The sequence below is a fragment of the Carassius carassius genome, chromosome 5 (assembly GCF_963082965.1).
Source record: "Carassius carassius chromosome 5, fCarCar2.1, whole genome shotgun sequence".
Lineage (NCBI taxonomy): Eukaryota > Metazoa > Chordata > Actinopteri > Cypriniformes > Cyprinidae > Carassius > Carassius carassius.
In genome coordinates, this window is record NC_081759.1 from 25181556 (window position 1) to 25198102 (window position 16547).

The following is a 16547-nucleotide window of genomic DNA, read 5'->3' on the forward strand; positions in this document are numbered from 1 at the left end:
AATATATTTTCCTTTCGTAAGGGAATATAAGGTGTTTAAAGTAATTGCTGCATGAGTCTTTGGAATGCTGGTGTTAGGGTCCTGCCCAGACAGTCATGTTTGTGTCTTTGTTTGTCTTTTGTCTGAGCACATGCCTCTGTCTTTGTTTATGTTGGCCATGTGCTTCTCTTGTCCTGTCCCCTTTTTTCCCTTTACCATGCCCCCTTGTTTAGCCCTTGTCTTGCCCTTATTTACTTGATTGTGTCCACCTGTTCCTCATGTGCTTTCCTCCCTATTTATAGTTCCCCTTGCACTCTTGTTTTTGCTGGTTCATGGTCATTCTCACTTCTTCTGTCACTGTCTTTGTCTGTGGCTGAATATGTGTTCCTGTTTTGTGCCCTTGTCTTGTCCTTTTATTTGAAAAGTGAAACTGGCTGCATCCTTCATGTCAGTTATTGATTGAGGTGAAAAAAGGCTTCATATCAGTGTTATTGTTACTGTAGTAATGTTGCAGGGTTCTCTCAAATAGTAGTATTTCAATTACCTACACATTATACAAAAGAGCACAATAGGTGACATAGATCCCCGGTGCAGGCAGTGGGATGGGAGTCTAATCTCGTGATGGTGGAGGCAGAATCTGAACCAGCCTCCATGTTCTTTTGTGAAGGTATCATGGCGTCAAGTTCTGAGACTCAAATCATTTGGCTCCACCTCAGCAAGTGTGGTTGACAGACTGAGCTGCCAGATAAGAACTGGACAATCATTTATTTCGTGCAGCTGCATGAATAAGAGCATGAGAAATGTGTTATACCCTCTCCCTCTTCCCTGGAACACCTGGGTCTTACTGTGCTCTCTGATAATGTGAAAATGATTTATGGAGAAAAAATGGGCAGTTATCACAGTTGGGTATCAAACCTTGTTTGTTTGCTCATGCTGATTATTTATTCACTGTTATCTTTTAGGAAACAAGGAAAATAACATGGCCTCATAAATGCTCTTCTTTCAGATTTTGATTTTGTAAAGATACATTGTATAATATTATATCTGCAGGAAAGTATCCAATATTTTGTTCAAATAACCTCATATAAAAATAAAACATTGCTGTTATTATTATTAACTTGTCACTTTTTGTATCACTATTTTGTATGCTCCAAGCAGACTCTGTGCATTACGATTGGGAATTTTCAGTGACTTTATGCAGGTTACACCAGTAGGAGGTGACAAGTGACTGTTTTTAGCACTTATTAGCTCAAAAACACTGATACATTCAAGAACAAATCAATTATGAGTGAGTCATTAATTCAATCACTCAACTATTTTGTTCAAATACACTGTTTCATTCGGGAATGAAACAATCATGGTTGAGTCACTGATTCATTCACTCTAATGATTTGTTCTAAAGCACTGATTCATTCAGAAACTAAACAAATTATGATCATCATTGATTCATTTACTCAACCAATCCATTTAGATTCACTGATTAAATCAGAGACAGTTTTTTTATCTGAAATCTTTTTCCCGTCAAAGTTATTATTGTCAATGATTAATTCACTCAACAGATTTTTTGTAATACACTGATTTGGTCACTGATTTGTTGTTTACGACTGATGGACGAACAGGTAACAATTTTTTTTTAAATACACTGTTTCGTTCAAAACACCAATGTTGTAAGTTGCTCTGATGTGTAGCTGTTGATTCTGCATTGGCTTTGTATAGAAGTATTTCCGCTGGCAAATACAAAGAAACTAACCGCCAATATAATTGTCAAAGCTTTGATTCAGACTACAACAGTAGTCCTGCTCATCAAGTGTTACATATATTCAAAGCATCATTCACACTGATTGTGTATTAATTGTTAGTAGTCTGTTAGCTGAGAGAATCATTACAAATCATTCCAGAAGTTTGTGCCCACTCTCAGTATTGTATTCCTATTTAATCTAGTTAAGATGGCATTGTTTGTTCTTATGGTGGAGACACATTCGTTGCACTTGAAGGTAAATAGTTTAAGAATCAATAGGAAGGTCAATGAAGTACGAAAATAAGTGCAGTGAAGACCGGGATAGAAATATTGATTTCATTGCATACAGCTATGAGGCATGCTCAACAGTTACATAGTGTGTCATGAAGTTAATTATGGTGCTCTTTTGCTGGGGTGTGGGGCAAGGTGACTTTATCAATATCCTTCAGCATATTTCTCATTCAGTGAAATCAGCTTCTTGTTGGGCTTTAACCCAAGGTGCCATCTTATTTCCTACTGAAATGGCACAAAAACTTTCTCTTTCAATTGAAAAACACCAATAAACATCCAAACAACATTATTATCCTTAAGGGAAACTGGTTAAAAATTTGCATTCCTAAGTAACATTTTGATAGACAACTCTGTGTGATTTAGTAATTGCTTTGAGACAAAGAACTCTCCCCAAATAAAATTTGAAATTGAATGACTCTCTAAGGAAATATTGATAGCAGAATGAAAGGTGATTAACTGCTACTTAGAGGTCTACACAATCTGAGTTTTAAGGTTTAGGATTAGTTCTGGGGTGGGATTATACCAAAACTAAGCTTTGTGATGTAGGTGTAATGATCAGGGGGTTTGAAATACATTTGAAATGGGATTCTTCATAAAATATGGAAATATAGAAACAGAATATTTTTGGTACTTTACAGGGAGACTAGACATTTTCTTAGTGACTCTACAATAAAGTCAGTTTCAGAATAAAATGTACTTTGCGAAAGAAGGTTGGACTATGTCAGCACTTTACAAATGTGCTGTGACTGAAAACACAGGTGCCCGATTGAAAGAAAAAAAAAGAAAAGAAAAAAAAAATCTAGGACATAACCTATACTCCATCCCTGCTCAATATGGCCCACTATTTGGGCCACTGCTGAGGGGGGAGCAATCATAAACTAAATTCAAGAAAAATGCTTGCCATAAATGTATATTTCAATTTATATTTTTTTATCTATATAGTCTATACAACTACTATATATATAACTTATCTATCTATCTATCTATCTATCTATATACAGGTGCTGGTCATAAAATTAGAATATCATCAAAAAGCTGATTTATTTCCCTAATTCCATTCAAAAGGTGAAACTTGTATACTATATTCATTCATTACACACAGACTGATATATTTCATATGTTTAGTTATTTTAATTTTGATGATTATAACTGACACCTAAGGAAAATCCCAAATTCAGTATCTCAGAAAATTAGAATATAACTTAAGACCAATACAAAAAAAAAGGATTTTTAGAAATCTTGGCCAACTAAAAAGTATGAAAGTTAGGGTGGCCATATGCGCTGTTCATACGGGACACTATACGCTCTTTATAGCTCTCATGAATGTTACACAACAATCAACCTGGATATTTTAGCCATTATTAAACTCCTGGCTGGGATGTGTTCCTTATGAACGGCGCATATGGCCACCCTAATGAAAATGAAAAGCACTCAATACACAGTTGGGGCTCCTTTTGCCTGAATTACTGCAGCAATGCAGCATGGCATGGAGTCGATCAGTCTGTGGCACTGCTCAGGTATTATGAGAGCCCAGGTTGCTCTGATAGTGGCATTCAGCTCTTCTGCATTCTTGGGTCTGGTATATCGCATCTTCCTCTTCACAATACCCCATAGATTTTCTATGGGGTTAAGGTCAGGCGAGTTTGCTGGCCAATTAAGAACAGGGATACCATGGTCCTTAAACCAGTCACTGGAAGCTTTGGCACTGTGTGCAGGTGCCAAGTCCAGTTGGAAAATGAAATCTGCATCTCCATAAAGTTGGTCAGCAGCAGGAGGCATGAAGTGCAGTTATAAACATCAAAATTAAAAGAAATAAACATTTGAAATATAAAAGAAATAAACATTTGAAATATATCAGTCTGTGTGTAATGAATGAATATAATATATATGATGCAGCTTTGCCATCATAGGAATAAATGACAATATCTTAAAAAATATATATATATATATATTTTACAACGTCTCAGTTTCCAAAAGTTTTTCAAATCAATCAAATAAATTCAGCCTTGGTGAGCATAAGTAACTTATTTTGAACAACAAAACAAATATAGCCAATATAGCTCCTTGTGTATCTCCCCAATATGATGAAATGAATTGTCAAAGTTTTGTTTATATGAGAATAAAAACAGCATTTAAACAAATATTAGTGGATAAATAGTTGTACAGTGGTAAGGGAAAATAGCTGGCTAATGCCATTAGAGTCTAAGCAAAATACACAACCAGTTATGTTTACATTTGGCCCCTCTTTCTACTGCATTAGATTATTAGACAGTCTGTCTGTCTGTCTGTATCTATACAGTAAGTATCTGCATTCTATTTTTAGAGTCTCTAGAATTTCTCATGAACATAGCCGGAACTCAATCAAAATTTTGTGGTATCACTCTAGTAGTTTGAAAAGTGCTGTCAAATGCTAAACTCCCCTTTCATTTTGACAGCTGCCACCACATTTAGTTATCAAAAAAAAAATACCCAAACCTTTTCCCCATCAACAATTTTCAAAATCCTTATTCCCCATATGGACCAGTAGCATGGAGCTTATTCCTCTTGACTTACCAAATGCATCATCACAAAGCTTTAGGAGCAACAGCAGGTCAAAGCCGCGGGCTTTAAACAGGCCATTCTGTGCTGTCCATGGGCTATGATATGATAAACTGCTGAGGAGGCCTTCAAGTCTATCCAATTAAGAGGGGATACAGAATCCTGACTTCAAGGACCAGAAGCAATTACAAATTCTGACAGTAGCCTATTTATTATTAGATCCACATTCATTCCCCTCACGCTTTTTCTTCCTGACTTCATTTAACTCATGAAACATAACTACTAAGCCATTGTCATATAGGTGATATATATTTGCAAATGTCTGTGTCCGAGGTTAGGAATTCATACTGTTGGCACAAGTTTGGTCAATATTGTTTCTTTGTTTTCATGCATCTTTTTTTAAATATATCTTATTTAAAATGTCAGTGTTCTTAGTGATGTCTTTGTTAATTTTGCCTTCATTCATTTATGTGCCAACAATTTATTATCCGCTTTTTATAGGTTGTCTTGTGCATTTAGTCTTTGTTTCTTTTGTCTTGTCTCATACTGCTTTCTCATGTTTTGTTGTTCCTGGATTCTTGTGGTTTTAAGGAAATGCTGCATTTACATCCTCATTCTTTGGACTCATATTACAACTGCATTTTTAGGTTTTCTATAGATATTTAATTAAGTCTTATAGCAAAAGGACTATAATAAAATATTGTCTGTGTTAAAATGTAAACCCGAAGCAAGACAATCGCATAGAAATGTGCATGTAATACAATATGATCCTTAATAAAATTCTAATATTTTGCAGAATATTAATGATATGCAAACAAACTTTGTTCACAATATTGGAACATTAGTTTCAAATGAACAAATACGAATGATGAAGTTTGATTGAATCTGTTGACAATATATTTGCCTTTTAATTGTGCCTCTTGAGAACTATTTTTCTTATAAAAATAGTTTCTTATAAATAAATAAATAAATAAATAAAGCACCAGGCAATATAAAAAGAGACAAAACTCACAAAGGAACTGGTGCCAGACAGTTTATCTTACAAACCACCTAACTTCAAAGTCTATTCAAGCACACATAAATTTGATCAAAGAGATTGTACTCCATGGAAACTACTTTTTCTTCTTCTTATAACCCCCCTGCCTCACAATCTTCTAATGTGCTGACATTCAGGGCTGTATAAAGGTGTATCTGAATACTGCTGTAGAGCTACATGTGGAATAGAAGGGGGCAAGTGATACCAAGAGAGCAGAGGATATAAACAAATAAAGTCATAGCCACATGAGTGACATTTAAGCCGGTCAGTATTGCTGAGATTCTCAATCTCTCGCTGTATCTTGATATGACAGCGGTTCTCACCATCTCTGCGGGAATTTTATATTCAATTACTCTCTGCATGTTGAAAACCTTCCAGTAAATGTCAAAAAGTAAATAAGGTGGGAAGCCGTGCACCATGATTCTCTTGAAGATGGATATTTGGAGTCACAGGCTACTATGAAAGGAATATTGAGGCTTATGCTCTTAGCTTGCTTCCAGGTCACTGGAACATTGAGCATCAGCACAGACCAACCCCACTGTTTTACCCCTAACCTCTGCCTTTGTGGAAATAAAAATAAAAATTAAATAAAAAAAAAGCAAAACAAAGCTTTTTAAATGTAGATTATGCCTTTATGATATAATATACGTGCCTTTACTACTGTTTAAGCAGGGATCAGGGAACTATTGTGTTAGTTGTCACTTGCTGTACGCATTGTGGGTTTGTTTGTTATTTAGCTAGTCTTGGCTTTATTTATTTAGTCTGTTGATGTAAGAAATTTTTCTCTTTTTAATTGCACTGCACAGTGAACTACACACAGTTTGAATAGACAAATTTTGGTTAATTAAATTAATTTGAGTTGTCTTGAAACACAATAACTTTGACGTGTATTAGTAGGGTTTGTGCAGTTTTTACCATGGCCTGACTGTCAGGACAAACCAGAAGCTGGAGATTTCTAGGTTTCTGGAATCAACATTTAAACGACAGATCCAAAATGCACACGGAAAAAATGGTGCAGAGCACTGTTAAATACAGTATAAAGTACTCGCAAGTGATGTGCGAGATGAAAACGACAACAATTCTACCGAAGATGAGGATGATGGAATTACGATAGATTTCCATTTGTAAGTGACAAAATGAAAGTAAAATTTGCATGACATCTGTTGCGTGGATTTTAGAGTTTTCGGATGCAGCACCTGTAATGGGATCTTTCGGTTTTTGCCGCGCCGTGTTGATGACAGTGTAGATTCCGGCATTAATTTTCTCTATGTTATTTCACTTATAGATATTCTTGCCAGTGTAGAGTTGTGATTCATTTCCTTTAACAATTTATTTGATAAATACTTACTTAAAATTTACTTTTAATTATCTCATGACAAATAAAATTAAAAGCAACAACCTCAAAAAAATATATATAATAATAAAATAAAAGTTTTACAAGGAATAATTCCAACCAGTTGACAAAATGGTTTGAATGATTCAGGGAAATGTTTTTTTCAAAAAGCTGGGACCGTGATAATCATGTCATAAAAGTGGCCTAGCTCTTGCACAAGTCATGTGAAGTCATTCAAAAACTTTGTGTGAGGAACAGACTGGAATTTATCAAATTCCCATCTTCTATGCTTGAAAATTTCAATTTGCATCTGCATTCAGACTGAAGAAGTAAATGCTGCTTGTTTTTTGACTCAGAAGTAGTATCATGCACTTTTCAACACTTCACTTCTAGAAATCAAAGGTTTCGGTGCCAAAGTCTTGGTTGATTACAGTTTTTCTCGATTGCTTAAACACTATAACCAGGCTGTGGAACTAAAATTTCAAGACCATAATGCCATTTATTAAAAAGCACAACCATTTCCCTAAACTATCAATTTAAACTATAAATGAATCTGATTTGTTTAACTGTCACTGCAAAACTCTACATACAAATCCCTTCATTTCTCATTGCCTACACCATGTTGTCATATAGAAAGCACTAGCATTTAATATTATTCACTCAAGTCATCATAGCAGTTCATTCAGTTTTGGAGCAATAGGAATAGAAAATGTGCAAATGTATACACATGTTCAACATGTGAAAAGTTCATTGAGGGGGAGAACCACAAGCAACAACATATTACTGGTTTTGGTTTTTGTAGTAATGTTTTGAATTTTTCTCACAGGTGTGTAAGGGTATGTTGTAGTGTGTGTGATGTCTGAGGGCAAAGTTTGGTTTTTCAGCAAGAGTGAGTGGTTTTGAGTGTAGAGCTTCATTTTGACCTGAAAATAGGATGTTTGGGGAATTTGGTGAGACCTTATGGATTTATGCTTACTGTTTTGACAATGAGGCATAGTTTCAAGAAATGTGTTTAAAGCAATCAAGAAAAACTGTAAAACAAAAAGTACAACTCTGTGTTGTAGTTGAGACCACCACATTGGGGTCTGAGCCAAGACCCAGACCACTAAATTGTTAAGCCGGAGTCAAGAATAAGCATTGACTCAAATATGGTCTTTGTCTTGACTTGGACTTGAATGAGTTGGTCTCGACTACAACACTGCCATTGTTATTAACATTCATAATTGATTTTGTGATTTATCATTGATTTCTAGCTCTTTCTGATGCATGATGTAATTTCCTGAAATCTGCTGAGTTTTAATGTTTAACTTGCAATATTGAGTATAATTTTCAAAAAAATACAATGAGCAAGTTTTGTTGAAGTGTTATGCATTTCAAAAATGGTTTTAGTGAGTGGTTTTTAAGACTGTTTCGTTAGATGTAAAATAATGTTTATGAAAGGTTATAGAAATTAACCATGGAAAAAGCCAATTAACAATATAAAACCACTCCTACATGAATATCTGATCAGTTTAGACTCTCAAATGCATACTGTTTGTTGTTAATATCTACAACTGTTTAGCATCGCATTTGCCTTTCACAAGGTTACTAAAAGCATAAACAAATTTTTGAGGCTGCTGAATGATTCATTTGTGCTTCCCTTTTCTTCCAGTCGGAGTGTTTTCTGCAATTTTGTACAATCAACCTACAAGATAATTTAAAGCGATACATGACACCTCTCAGAAGTTGCCCACATATGGTGCTCCCTCATTATTGCAGGGCCTTCGACTTCTGTACTCCAAATATGGGCAATTAGAATGGAGTCGACTTTTCGAGGGCGCTAAGAAACTCACTAAAGAGGGTTTCCTTATCGATGGAATCCTCTCTAGGGCTTTAGAAACCCACAAGGACAAAATACTCCAGTCAAGACTGTGCGATCTGTTCTGCGATATGACCGGCTGTGTGAAATCAGAGGGCGAGCGTGTTGCCAACGGGAATCTATCAGAACTTTTGCTGAGCATCAGCCTAAATAGCTCCCATTTCCCGGAAAAACCTGGCCGTAAAATTGGCTCAAGACATTTCTGAGGCAGAGAAGACTGGCTTTCCTTGCTGCCACTCAGGTCAGAGGCAGAGAAATCAATGAGCCCCTTATCGTGGCAGAGGAGAAATACAGCATTCTTTAAGCCCCCAACCAGCTCACAGGTAGAATGGTATCCAATAAATTAGATAGAGTCAGAGAGCAAAACGTCACTTTTCAGGAGCCACGGTGATCTCGGTAATGTCTTTTCCTCTTATAATGCCCTCCTGAATTTGGCGAATGAATTCTTCAACACAAGTCAGAGAGAGATGTTCACATTAAATACCACAAGCAGACATGTAGGAATCCTTGATAGTCACGGCAATTTCATAGTAGTCTCCACTTCGCTCAACAGCACATGGGGATCCAGGCAATACTTACCAAGTAGCGGAGTGATTCTCAATGACTTTACCTCAAACATCACTCAGGAGACTTATTTTAGTTTTCCTCTAGTGTTAAGTATAACTGAAGATGGGGTGGATGATCCCGAGGAGAAGCAGTTTGTTGCTGTGACCGGAGGGCTTTCTGCCATGCTTCATTCTGTGATTTTGGGAAACCTGGCTGACGTTGGACTGCCTGCTCATGAGACTGTGGTCTCATGAGACTTCCAGGTCTGGATGTGTTTCTAGTGTCACAAACAGCTCTGTTGTCTTCGGGTTGTTTTCAGACAGGCCTGTAGAGAAGGTGGGCCAGTGTTCCATGCTGCTGTGTCTGAATGCAGAACATGTAAGAGCCTATGGAGCTCCATGAGGTCCATGCTGATGGATAATAATGCAAAGAAAGATATGTCCAGTAATGACATGTAAAAAAATACATTATGCACTTTAAGAGCATTGCACATACTCCAAGACTTATGTTATGTAACATATCTTTCTTAAATATGAAATATGAAATATGAAATATAAAAATATTAAATCTCATCTCCTTCAAGCCATTTCTCCTGCAGTTGTACCTGCACTCACTCACATCATCAACACATCCCTCCACACTGGTGTTTTTCCCTCATCATTTAGACAGGCACGTATAACTCCACTACTTAAGAAACCCAACCTCAACCCATCTCTTTTAGAGAACTACAGACCAGTTTCCCTTCTTCCTTTCATTGCAAAAACACTTGAACGAGCTGTGTTCAACCAAGTCTCTACATTTCTCACAAACAACAACCTCCTTGACAGCAACCAATCTGGCTTCAGAAGTGGGCATTCAACTGAGACAGCCTTGCTCTCAGTTGTTGAAGCTCTAAGACTGGCAAGAGCAGAATCCAAATCTTCAGTACTTATCCTGCTTGATCTGTCCGCTGCTTTTGACACGGTTAACCACCAGATCCTCCTATCAACCCTACTGGCAAAAGGCATCTCAGGAACCACACTTCAATGGTTTGAGTCTTACCTATCAGATAGGTCCTTCAAAGTATCTTGGAGAGGTGAGGTGTCCAAGTCACAACATCTAACTACTGGGGTGCCTCAGGGCTCAGTTCTTGGACCATTTCTCTTCTCTGTCTACATGGCATCATTAGGTTCTGTCATTCAGAAACATGGCTTTTCATACCACTGCTATGCTGATGACACTCAACTCTACCTCTCATTCCATCCTGATGATCCGACGGTTGCTATTCGCATCTCAGCTTGTCTAACAGACATTTCTTCCTGGATGATGGACCATCACCTTCAACTCAACCTTGCCAAGACAGAACTGCTTGTGATTCCAGCAAACCCATTGTTTCATCACAATTTCACCATCAAGTTAGGCACATCAACCATAACTCCTTCAAAACAGCTAGAAGCCTTGGAGTTATGATTGATGATCAGCTGACTTTCTCAGACCACATTGCTAAAACTGTCCGATCCTGCAGATTTGCTTTATTCAACATCAAGTAGATCAAGCCCTTTCTTTCGAAACATGCAGCACAACTCCTTGTTCAAGCTCTTGTTCTTTCCAGGCTGGACTATTGCAATGCCCTCTTGGCAGGTCTTCCAGCCAATTCTATCAAACCTTTACAATTAATTCAGAACGCGGCAGCAAGATTAATTTTTAATGAGCCAAAAAGAATACACGTCACACCTCTGTTTATCAATTTGCACTGGCTTCCAATAGCTGCTCGCATAAAATTCAAGGCATTAATGTTTGCCTACAAAACTACCACTGGCTCTGCACCCAATTACCTAAATTTGTTACTTCAGACTTATGTGCCCTCTAGAAGCTTGCGTTCTGCAAGTGAACGTCGCTTGATTGTGCCATCCCAAAGAAGCACAAAGTCACTTTTACGGACTTTTAAATTAAATGTTCCCTCCTGGTGGAATGACCTCCCCAACTCAATCCGAGCAGCTGAGTCCTTAGCCATCTTCAAGAATCGGCTGAAAACACATCTCTTCCATCTTTATTTGACCCTCTAACTTTAACACTCACTATTCTAATTCTATTCTTTAAAAAAATCTACCTACCTTTCTAATCTTTTTGTATTGTATTTTCTTTTCATTTATTATGCAATTGTATGTGTGTGTGTGTGTGTGTGTGTGTGTGTGTGTGTGTGTGTGTGTGTGTGTGTGTGTGTATGTGAAAAGATCTCTAACACTAGCTTGCTCTATTCTTTTTTTATTCTATCGGTTATTTTATTTTTTTTTTTTATTTATTTATTTATATTATTTAAAATCCCATGTTACGTGTACTGTGTTAACCTAACTGAGACTTGTTATAGCACTTATATATCATTGCTCTTTTTGTTGTTTTTGATTGCTTCCACTGTCCTCATCTGTAAGTTGCTTTGGATAAAAGCATCTGCTAAATGAATAAATGTAAATGTAAATATGTACATGCATGTGTGTGTTTTTACTGTATATAGATAATAAATATACACAGTACACAAACACATATTATGAAAACAAAATTTTTTATTTTTTGATGCAATGAATTGCGATTAACATTCGACGGCACTAATGTGAATGTAATTTGTGTTTGTTTACTTGTGTTGTAAGATTATTTGTAAAAAATAAAATGCAATACTGTTTTTTCCCCAGTCAAGTTACATCCTTAACATGCTCTACTTTTCAAAAAGCAGCTTGTTCTCAAATGCTTTCCTGAAATATCATTGTTTTGATTTTTTTATATTGTCTTATGAATCAAAGCCTATGCAGTGCACACAAACCCTAAGAGGTTAATTGATTTGATGAAACTGATGAGTGAAGAAGAACTGCTGCTTTATAACATTGTTTTGATAAAGGTCAGTTACCAACAAATATATTTATGTAGTTCTCTTACGAGAGCTCTCTCGTACTGCATCTTAGCTAAGACGCTACGGGAAAAGTCTCTTTTCACGAAATACTGAAGCAAAAAATTATCCTTAATTTTGTATTTTTGTAAAGCGCATTTGCAGCAGTACACAGCCATAGGCGAGACGGCGCGTTCGCTCATTGGCTTGTTCTGCGGCAACTGCACAGCCTATCGAGCGCGGGCTGATGCAACATCAGACCAATAAGGGCGCTTTGCGCCCTTCTTGCCACTTCCCGCCGAAACGGGTGTGGAAAGCTCCTATAAAAGGAGCTCGAAAAGGCTGACTCACTTGATTTTTCATCTCTTCAGCAAAGCTCACGCATCGCTGGATCACAGAGGAAGCAAGCGCCATCTGAGAAAGCACATCAGCAGGACGAGCCATTCTGAAGCTGCTGGCATCGCCACCTTCCACTGCCATTCCTGCTGCGCTATCCAGCGCCTATATCCTTTCAATTCTGTGAAAGTGAAGTGACATTCAGCCAAGTATGGTGACCCATACTCAGAATTTGTGCTCTGCATTTAACCCATCCGAAGTGCACACACACAGAGCAGTGAACACACATACACACACTGTGAGCACACACCCGGACTGGTACACACACAGAGCAGTGAACACACATACACACATTGTGAGCACACACCCGGAGCAGTGGGCAGCCATTTATGCTGCGGCGCCCGGGGAGCAGTTGGGGGTTCGATGCCTTGCTCAAGGGCACCTAAGTCGTGGTATTGAAGGTGGAGAGAGAACTGTACATGCACTCCCCCCACCCACAATTCCTGCCGGCCCGGGACTCGAACTCACAACCTTTCGATTGGGAGTCCGACTCTCTAACCATTAGGCCACGACTTCCCTAACAGCCATAGGCGAGACTGTTATATCCAAGCTGTTCTTTATGTGTGTGTGTGTGTCCGCCCTGCGACACACACTCGTAAAAGAGCTCGCGTCTTTTTTAAGATGCCTTCCTGCGGCTCGTCAGAGCCCCACTCAGCGAGGGAGACTGGTACGTCATCTGTGTCTCCTGCCTGGGTGAAGATCATGCAGCGCTCGCACTCGCTGACGGCGGATGCCCCCACTGCGAGCTGTTGCCATGGTGACTCTGAGGACTCGCCTGGCCTTTTTCTCTGAGCCTGCATTCTCCGCTGCGCTGAGGCGCCGTAAAAGCATCGCTTCCAGCGGATTCCGGAACCGTCTTCAGCTCAACCGAGCTCGCCGGTTCGCCCTGCTTCACCGGCCCCTCTGCATCGCTTCCCGGTGGGCAGCGCCCGCTGTTTGCCGGTGCGTCGTCCGAGGAAGTCGATCTCAGGGCCGCGTCGGAGGAAGAGGACACGCGCTCTCTGCTAGCTTCGGGCAGTGAGGGCTGGGCGAGCTCCGAGGATCTCGCGCCTTCTGCTCAGTAGCCCAGGAGACGAGCTGACATCGAGAAGGAGCCGGGGCAAATGCTCGTGTTGGCCGCGATGAGTCTCGGCCGCGAGTGGTTTGCACCAGCGCCCCCCCTCTCGTTCCCGGCTGGATGGTATTTCCCTTTCGGATGAGCGTACTTCTCAAAGCCCGCCTCATTTCTTCCTGAGCTTCACGAAGAGGTGGCGAAGGCTTGGAACGCTCCATATTCAGCGCGAACTCGTTCGTCTGTCTCACTAGCATTCTCCACACTGATGATGCTAAAAACGGGAACTACCACTCACTTCCGCCGGTGGAACAGGCGATAGCGACGCACCTTTGTCCGCCCTCTGCTGGACGGCGGCAAAAGCGGTGTTGCCATCTAAAGCCTGCTGTGTGACGCTGCGTCGGCACTACTAACGATGGCTGCTTCATCGAAGCGCAGGTGTACGAGTTCCGCTGTGGCCGAGTTTATATGTGGAGCGCAGGTGTACGAGTTTATATGTGGAGATGGGCACTGAGCAGTGGGCATCGTCACTACATTTATTGGTCTGATGTTGCATCAGCCCGCGCTCGATAGGCTGTGCGTCTCGCCTATGGCTGTGTACTGCTGCAAGCGCGCCGCTGTTTCAGTTCCAGGAATTGTGACTGTCTCAGCGTTTTCTGCAATGCGCAAGCCTGCACAGTTGCCCGCTTGCCTGCACACAAAAGCCGTTATCGCAACAGCTTCAGCAACGCAGCTCGAGACCCCCGTTCTCGCTCTACTGGCCGTCGCCCCGCGCCGCGGGGACCGCGGCAGAGGATTACGGTGAGACCGGGAGCCCCGAAGCCATCCTAGGAAAGCCATCTACGCATGCTGCATGACGCTGCGTCGGCATTACCCACGATGGCTGCTTCATCGAAGCGCCGGTGTACGAGTTCCGCTGTGGCCGGGCTCTCACCTAAGCGCGCCGCTGTTTCAGTTTCCAGAGATTGTGACTGTTTCAGCGTTTTTTGCAATGCGCAAGCCTGTACGGTTGCCCGCTTGCCTGCACACGAAAACCGTTATCACGGCTACCCAGATATTTCCCGAAAAAGGTGTAATTTCTGGTGTCCCGGCCACGGCCGATGGTGCTATAAATGTAGTGACGATGCCCACTGCTCAGTGCCCATCTCCACATATAAGCACAGCCCTTCACACAGGGCTCGCGCCCATAAAAGCGACTCAAGTCGATCACGCGCACCACATAGTAGACGTGCCCACTTCTCAGTGCCCACAATCACTATGTCAGACGCGTCATGTGGTTTCTGTAAAAACGAAACCCGTTTAAAATGTAAAATTTAAAATTCTTGACTAGTATGTTTATGTGAAGGTTATTTGTTTTTGGACTTGCTGATGTCAGAATTATGTGATTATTTACGTGAATTCATGTGAGATTTAAATGATTTGTGTGAGAGTTTATGATTTGTGGGACAAAAAGCTTTTTTGTTGTTGTTGTAAAATCTCATAAGAAAACATAACTATTTTATGCAGTGGCAGTTTTGTATGAATTTGTACGATGTGAAATATATTTGGAAATGTATGATTTTTAGGGGGAAAAGGGCCACCCCCAAACCTAACTGTAAGTGGAGTGTAAACATTACCTATGAAAATGTGTGAATGACAGATTATACAGATTCACCACCAATTTGGTGAAAAAGATTTATGAACTGTGTTTTGTTTTTTTCAAGAGTACAATAGGTGAATATTTTGTGCTGGTGCAAAATAGCTCAGTGCTGCTGATGCAAATTTTGTGATTGTAAAACTATCTGGTGGTCTATCTTCTTTGTGCTGATTTGCTGCACTGTCAGTATTGATTTAAGTTCTTTTGAACCATACTATATTAAAGTACTTGAATTAATTTGTTGTGGTAATTCTATAGTTGCTGTGGTAATATAACAGCTATAGTAATATAAGCAAATTTCTTTACCCAATACTGTACTACGTTTTCTACAACTATAGGGTATATTGTACTACAATACACTTAAGTTTACTGTAGTAAAAACTAAAGGATACTAAATTATTTAGTTAATTGTTAATTAATTGTTTTTTTTTTTTTTTCAAGAGTACAATAGGTAAATATTTTGTGCTGGTGCAAAATAGCTCAGTGCTGCTGAAGCAGATTTTGTGATTGTAAAAATATCTGGTGGTCTATCTTCTTTGTGCTGATTTGCTGCACTGTCAGTATTGATTTAAGTTCTTTTGCTTTTCCTCTCATCGTTTGGGTTATGAGCCAGGAATTATGAGCAGAATACATCAAGACTCTCCCATTTTTGTTTCAGAATCTGTCATTATAGTTTAATGCTGGAGTGTGTTCATTTTCTCTTTTAAAATACTCTTTCCTAGCCCAGCTTATTAATTTATAGTTAATACTATAGTGTTTTTGAACCATACTATAGTAAAGTACTTGAATTAATTTGTTGTGGTAATTCTATAGTTGCTGTGGTAATATAACAGCTATAGTAATATAAGCAAATTACTTTACCCAATACTGTACTACGTTTTCTACAACTATAGGGTATATTGTCCTACAATACACTTAAGTTTACTGTAGTAAAAACTAAAGGATACTACATTATTTATTACAGTTTATCAGTTCTCTATAGTTGATACTACAGTATGCTGTAGCATTCATTAACAAATTGTTGTAAATACTATAATGTATACAGTATAATACACTTTACTGTAGTATGGTTCAAAACCAGCCCAACAACAGTAATACTGGCTCATCCAATGTGATTAGATTTGGGCAGGACCATCAGTTTATTCAACCAGTAGCCGACAAGGGAAGTGTAAGGAAACCTGTAAGGTTACAATCATCGTTTTTGCAATTCTGTTTGATGACAGATTTTAATGTCTGCTAAAACCACTACCTTCTACTTTCTCTCTCATTACTACTGAAATAACAGCAC

The 16547-nt window shown here is 39.2% G+C and overlaps 1 pseudogene; it reads left to right on the forward strand.

Annotated features, from left to right (window-relative positions):
• The first annotated feature begins 600 nt into the window (after positions 1–600).
• LOC132140496 (glutathione hydrolase 6-like) lies at positions 601–9721 on the forward strand (annotated as a pseudogene).
• The last annotated feature ends 6826 nt before the right edge of the window (positions 9722–16547 follow it).